Source organism: Phocoena sinus, chromosome 2 (genome assembly GCF_008692025.1).
Source record: "Phocoena sinus isolate mPhoSin1 chromosome 2, mPhoSin1.pri, whole genome shotgun sequence".
In the NCBI taxonomy this organism is placed as follows: Eukaryota; Metazoa; Chordata; class Mammalia; order Artiodactyla; family Phocoenidae; genus Phocoena; species Phocoena sinus.
Genome location: NC_045764.1, coordinates 80,641,812 through 80,647,811, shown reverse-complemented (window position 1 = coordinate 80,647,811; position 6,000 = coordinate 80,641,812). Strand labels below are relative to the sequence as shown.

At 41.0% G+C, this 6,000-nt stretch overlaps 1 protein-coding gene across 1 annotated transcript in view; it reads left to right on the top strand.

Annotated features, from left to right (window-relative positions):
* Positions 1 to 389: 389 nt before the first annotated feature.
* UNC13C (unc-13 homolog C) overlaps positions 390 to 6,000 on the top strand; it is a 586,631-nt gene continuing 581,020 nt past the window's right edge. Inside the window, exons 1-2 of the mRNA XM_032622977.1 lie at positions 390 to 484; positions 1,990 to 2,061. The gene's annotated coding sequence lies outside the window, so the exon portion shown is untranslated. The remainder of the gene's footprint in view (positions 485 to 1,989; positions 2,062 to 6,000) is intronic.

The following is a 6,000-nucleotide window of genomic DNA, read 5'->3' as shown; positions in this document are numbered from 1 at the left end:
TCTGTCAGTTCCTATATGTTCCTATTGGTGCGTATATGTTGGTGAGGTCCTTCAATTTCTTCAACATATTGTCTTTTTGCTCCCTTAACAGAGTCCAGTTTTATTCAGCTGGATTATGTTATGACTTTTCCCTAGTTATCGGTCTGGAGGTCCATGGGAGTATTTTTGGTAGATCTTGATGGAGAGTGCACAGATTTTCTCGCAAGTCTTTAAGCAAGGGTGGAGCACTAGCCACTAACGGGGAAGAGGCCACTTTTGCAGTCTCAGAGGATCCAGGGGAATCTGAGGATTAAAAAGTTTCAAGTGAATCAACCCAGATGTCCCCAGCAAATGACTCATAGTCCCATTTTTTCCCAATTAAGGCCCCAACCTTGGCACAGCCAGCTTGCCTAAGTTGAGAATTAAACATTCTCTGGATCTCTGCCACTCTTATGATTAATTCCTGGGTCTGATGCTCAGCTTTTTTCTGCATCTGCTGCAGGAGGTGAGAATTTCTTTATCTGGTGACATGGATGTCTGCTGTCTTTACATTTAGCCTTAAATTGTTGACTTATCACTCTAAGCCTTTCAATGTCTTTCTCTACTGCATTAAGAGGCCCCAGCCACAGCTATTCTATTTCACAGTGCTGATCACTTCCTCTCCTCAACCTCTAAAATACTTTAAGATGTTGTACATACAAGTTCATCTCCTTCTCTGGTATCACACCCTAGTCTACCACTAGTGAATATTTTAACAACTGTCCTGCTGCACGGTACACCATTGGCTATCAGTTTTCTACCTGGCATCAGTGACTGGGCCCTCACTGCCAGTCCAACAGAGAGGATTCAGGTAAAATATCTCATTTTAGAGCTACTTCCTCCATACTCCCTTCATACCAACTTTTTTTGGGGGGGGGGCTCTCACTGTTGTGGCCTCTCCCGTTGCGGAGCACAGGCTCCGGACGCGCAGGCTCAGCGGCCGTGGCTCACGGGCCCAGCCGCTCCGCGGCATGTGGGATCCTCCCGGACCGGGGCACGAACCCGTGTCCCCTGCATCGGCAGGCGGACTCTCAACCACTGCGCCACCAGGGAAGACCCATACCAACTTTTTAAAGTCAGGTTTCCTGGGAAACAGACTATGAACCAGAGATATATGTGCAGAGCTTCTTTTGGGTGAAGCTGAGCCACAATGCATTTGCAACAGAGGCCTCAGCCAATCCTACAGGAACTTCTGATCCTAGGATGGCCTCTGTGTTAAAGCAAGAGGGCTAGGCATTTGGGTGCCCATGTCAATTAGTCATTGCATGTGGGCTGACCCAGAGGAGGGGCAATAACCCCTTGGCCTCTGCCATTCTCGGAGAGTGACTCAGCTACGTGCCTTTGGCATTTGGGCGAATGAGTGACTTTGTCCTGGAGAGGGTGTTTGTGTGGCATACCACAGCTCTGCCATACCTTTCCTTTAATCCTGAGGGTAGACTTGGATGGGAGGTTGGAATGCAAATATTATAGTCGAGATTACTTTGATTTTAATATCAAGGACATACAGAAAGTGTATGTGCTCTGGGAAACCCCTTCTGTGTTCTTCTTTTTTCTATGACACAGCAGTTTACTCAGAAGGCTTTCTCACTACTAATTTTTTTAAATTTATATTTAGATTATATTTTTAAATGTATTAAAAATTAGCAGATTGTGGTTCCTTGTTGTCAGAGATCATCTCTCTAATTTCCTACATCATTGCTCTGAGCCTCTTCTTTCTAGCTGTCATCAAGTCCTAAGGAAAGGGTCTGGGCTGAGTCAAGGGGCCAGGTAAACACAGGTACAACCAGAGACTGAATCTTAGTGTAATTTTATGAGAGGGAGGAAAGGCTTACCTTCATTTGTGAACAGGGGTTTTTGAAAACTTGAATTTCGATAGACATTATATATTGTACGTCTGTGGTTATTTGAGATATAAAAATTTTTGTATTGCCTTCTTAATTTCTTCCTATTTTCTTATCTCAATTATACCAGCATCTAGACTTGTCATAGATCAAGTTAACAACTGCTTCTCTGGTGATTACTTATTCCCAGATGTTCTTTGAAGTAAGAGCTGGCCAATGCTAATCATGTTTTCGTTTTAAACTGAAGAGAATTTCCATGTATAATTTAGTATTCCATAATAAAAAATATAAGAAATTTTTAAAGAAGTGAACTTGTTATGTTGAATTCTTTATTGGGGGCATGTATTGCTTATTATATAGAATGTGCTCTATTTTTGCTGGAGAAGTTAAAAGATGTCTTGCTATTAGGCAGTTTGAAATAATTTGTTTATAGATTTACTTCAAATATACCCTGTGATAGAGGAAAAGGATGAAATTGCCCCTCTTTTTAATGAAACACTAATTTTAATTTATAATCGCCACACCCATTTTGCTTACATGCTCTGAAGCATAGGTAATTGACTTTCACCCAAAAGTTAGAATCGAATGAAGTTCCATTGAATGAGGAGAATTGCACTGAATCTAATACTCTCAAAGGGGAAGGGAGGGAGGATGCTAATTATGTAAGCATCTAAGTTTTGCTCTGTTGGCAGGCTGTATGACATTCATTAGAATTTAAAATTCTCACTTTTACTACAGAATAAGGACACATCTAGAGTTATGTACAGTCAGCGAGGTGAGAAGAACAGCTAGGAAGTCATATCAGTAGTTAAGTGTAAAAGTCTGTGGTGAGGATTAAGTGAATATATGTTCTTTAATATATACTTTTTTTTAACACCTTTATTGGAGTATAATTGCTTTACAGTGGTGTGTTAGTTTCTGCTGTATAACAAAGTGAATCAGCTATACATATACATATATCCCCATATCTCCTCTCTCTTGCGTCTCCCTCCCACCCTCCCTATCCCACCCCTCCAGGCGGTCACAAAGCACTGAGCTGATCTCCCTGTGCTATGCGGCTGCTTCCCCACTAGCTGTCTATTTTACATTTGGGAGTATATATAAGTCCATGCCGCTCTCTCACTTTGTCCCAGCTTACCCTTCTTTAATATATTCTTTAGAGTACAGTGTTCTTTAGAGTACAGTGAGGGGAAATTTTAGTACCTCCATAAAAATGTTTAATTTTTTGTGGATTTTTATTTTATAAAGAAAGGCAAAGACCTCAAATGAACATGGATGAGGGCCTGAACTCAGGCAGTAGCTCCTGGAATGGAAAGGAGGTGTGGATAATGAGAGAAATAGTCAAGTTTAGGACCAGAAGATTTAGAACCAGTTAGAAGTTTGGGGCAAATAAATAGAGGAAGCAAAGGTGAACCTGGAGTTCTAGTCTGTACACCTAAGAGAATGTTGGTTTTGCTAATTAGTACTGTACAAGAAATTTAGAGAACTTTGTAGTTTATGGATGAAGACGAATTTGAATATGTTGACTATTGAATTTAAATATTGAATTTGAGATGTTAATAGTCATTCAGACCAAACTGATCAACCAACAAACAGGAATTAATGCAGAGAACAGAAGCTAGATGCAGACATACTAATTTGGTAGTTAGAAGAGAGGGGAATAAAAGAAGTCTGAAAAGAGGAAGAGAGACCAGCGAAGGACCTTGTTAGGGCCTCTTTGTAAAGAAGAACACACACTTATTTATGCTAGTGTCTCACAATCCCTTAGACAAAACTCATAATGGCCCCAGACACAGGCCTAAAGAGCAGTCAGAAACACAGGATCTGCTCCTTCTGTGGCCCTGTGGTCTCTTATTTCTGCTTTTGATGACCTGTCTGCATGCTTTTTTTTGTTGTCGTTCTGAAAGTATGTTTTCACTGCTCAGTTTTTCCAAAGATCAAAGGTTGATTGGTCAGGTCACAACGTTATATCACTTCCTTGTTGAAATGCCTGAAAAGATCTGACAAAATCTCCATGTTCCAACTCCCAGTTCCCAAGATAGAAAAGCTAATTGGCCCAGTTTCCATCATGTAACCACTGTGGTCAAAATAACTGTATCCAGAGAGAGGCTGTATTGTCGTGGAGGTGGAAAGAAAGGCTGAATGGTTACTGGTTTCAGATGCAGCAGAGAGGTTAGGGAAGATTAAGGTTTTGTACCAATATGCCCAGTTAAAGAGAAATTTTAATAGAGTTCTGGGGCCGGAACTGGACAGCAAGAGGTTGAAGATGACCGACTCATGAGGGAGTAAACAGCAGGACTCCTGTGAGGTAGAAGAAAGGTACAGTAGCCTGAGGAGGTAACAACATTGAAGGAAAGTCGAAGGCTGCCTTTTGTTTTCTATTTACAATAGGGTAGAATATAAACATGCTTATTGCTTGGGTTGGATAGACCCAGTAGAGAGAAAGAGGTTTAAGATACAAGCAAGGGAATGGACTTGAGGGTATGGGGAGGGGGAAGGGTAAGCTGTGACGAAGTGAGAGAGTGGCATGGGCATATATACACTACCAAACATAAAATAGGTAGCTAGTGGGAAGCAGCCGCATAGCACAGGGAGATCAGCTCGGTGCTTTGTGACCACCTAGAGGGGTGGGATAGGGTGGGTGGGAGGGAGGGAGACGCAAGAGGGAAGAGATATGGGAACATTTGTATATGTATAACGGATTCACTTTGTTATAAAGCGGAAACTAACACACCATTGTAAAGCAGTTATACTCCAGTAAAGATGTAAAAAAAAAAATACAAGCAAGGGAAGAGAAGTTGCTGGAGCATGATTCTAGAGGTGGTGAGAGATGATTCAATCAAGAGCACAGGAGGAGATACGACTTTTGGAAGGAAGACATCCTTGTATCATAGGATGTTCAGTGAACATTCAGCGCTGAAATAAATCTCTCTCTGAATACTTATCGTAGTTGTTCCAACTGGGTGACGTTAAATCTCTGGATAACTTAGATCTGTTCTCAGTCACGGAGGCATTTCTGTGTCAGCTAGATTTCCAAGCAGGTATGAGAATTGAAGTCTGGCCTTTGTGATGAGACTGGATGTCAAAAGGACCTTTTATTCCCTAAACAGGATGTCTTTCTGTTTAGACTTTTATGTCTTTGAGTGCACAGCCCAACTGATTTTTCAGTACTGCATGGTCTAATTGGGGCAACCAGAAAAGTCCTAATTTTCATACCAAGTTCAATTAAACCAGTTTCCACCTTTCCAGGAAATTGATTCTCAAGTGCTACTTCCATTATCAAAGTACATGCTATATTTTAATTTATTTATATAATTTTTTACTGGAATGAGATTTATAAACAGTAAAATACATAGATTTCAAGTTTATAACGTAGAGAATTTAAAAAAATGAACACACCTACTATTCCAATTAAGATAGAGAGCATTTGTATCACCCCCAAAAGTTTTCTCATGTCTCTTTGAAGTCAATCCCCACCCTTCATAGGCAACAAATTTTCAGTTTCTGTTGTCATAGATTAGTCTTGCTTTGACCTTAATATAAAAGGAATCGAAGAGTATTTACTCTTTTCTGTCTGGCTTCTTCGCTCAGCACGTTTTGAGATTCATGTGTAATAGTGTTTCATTCTGATTTTATTGCCGATTAGTGCTCCACTATTTTATTGTATTTTTAAAATTTTTATTTATTTATTTATCGGCTATGTTGGGTCTTCATCGCTGTGCGTGGGCTTTCTCTAGTTGCAGCGAGCGGGGTCTCCTCTTGGTTGCGGTGCATGGGCTTCTCATTGCGGTGGCTTCTCTTGTTGCAGAGCACGGGCTCTAGGCATGTGGGCTTCAATAGTTGTGGCTCACGGGCTCTAGAGCGCAGGCTCAGTAGTTGTGACGCATGGGCTTAGTTGCTCCGTGGCATGTAGCATCTTCCCGGACCAGGGCTCGAAGCCATGCCCCTGCACTGGCAGACAGATTCTTAACCACTGCACGACCAGGGAAGTCCCACTATTTTAAAATACTGTAATTTGTGTATCCTTTCTCCTCCTAATGGATATTTTCCCACCTTTTGGCTATTATTAATAAGGCTGCATAGAAATTCTTATACGTTTGTTTGAGAAAATATGTCTTAATTTCTCTTGGGTAAATACATA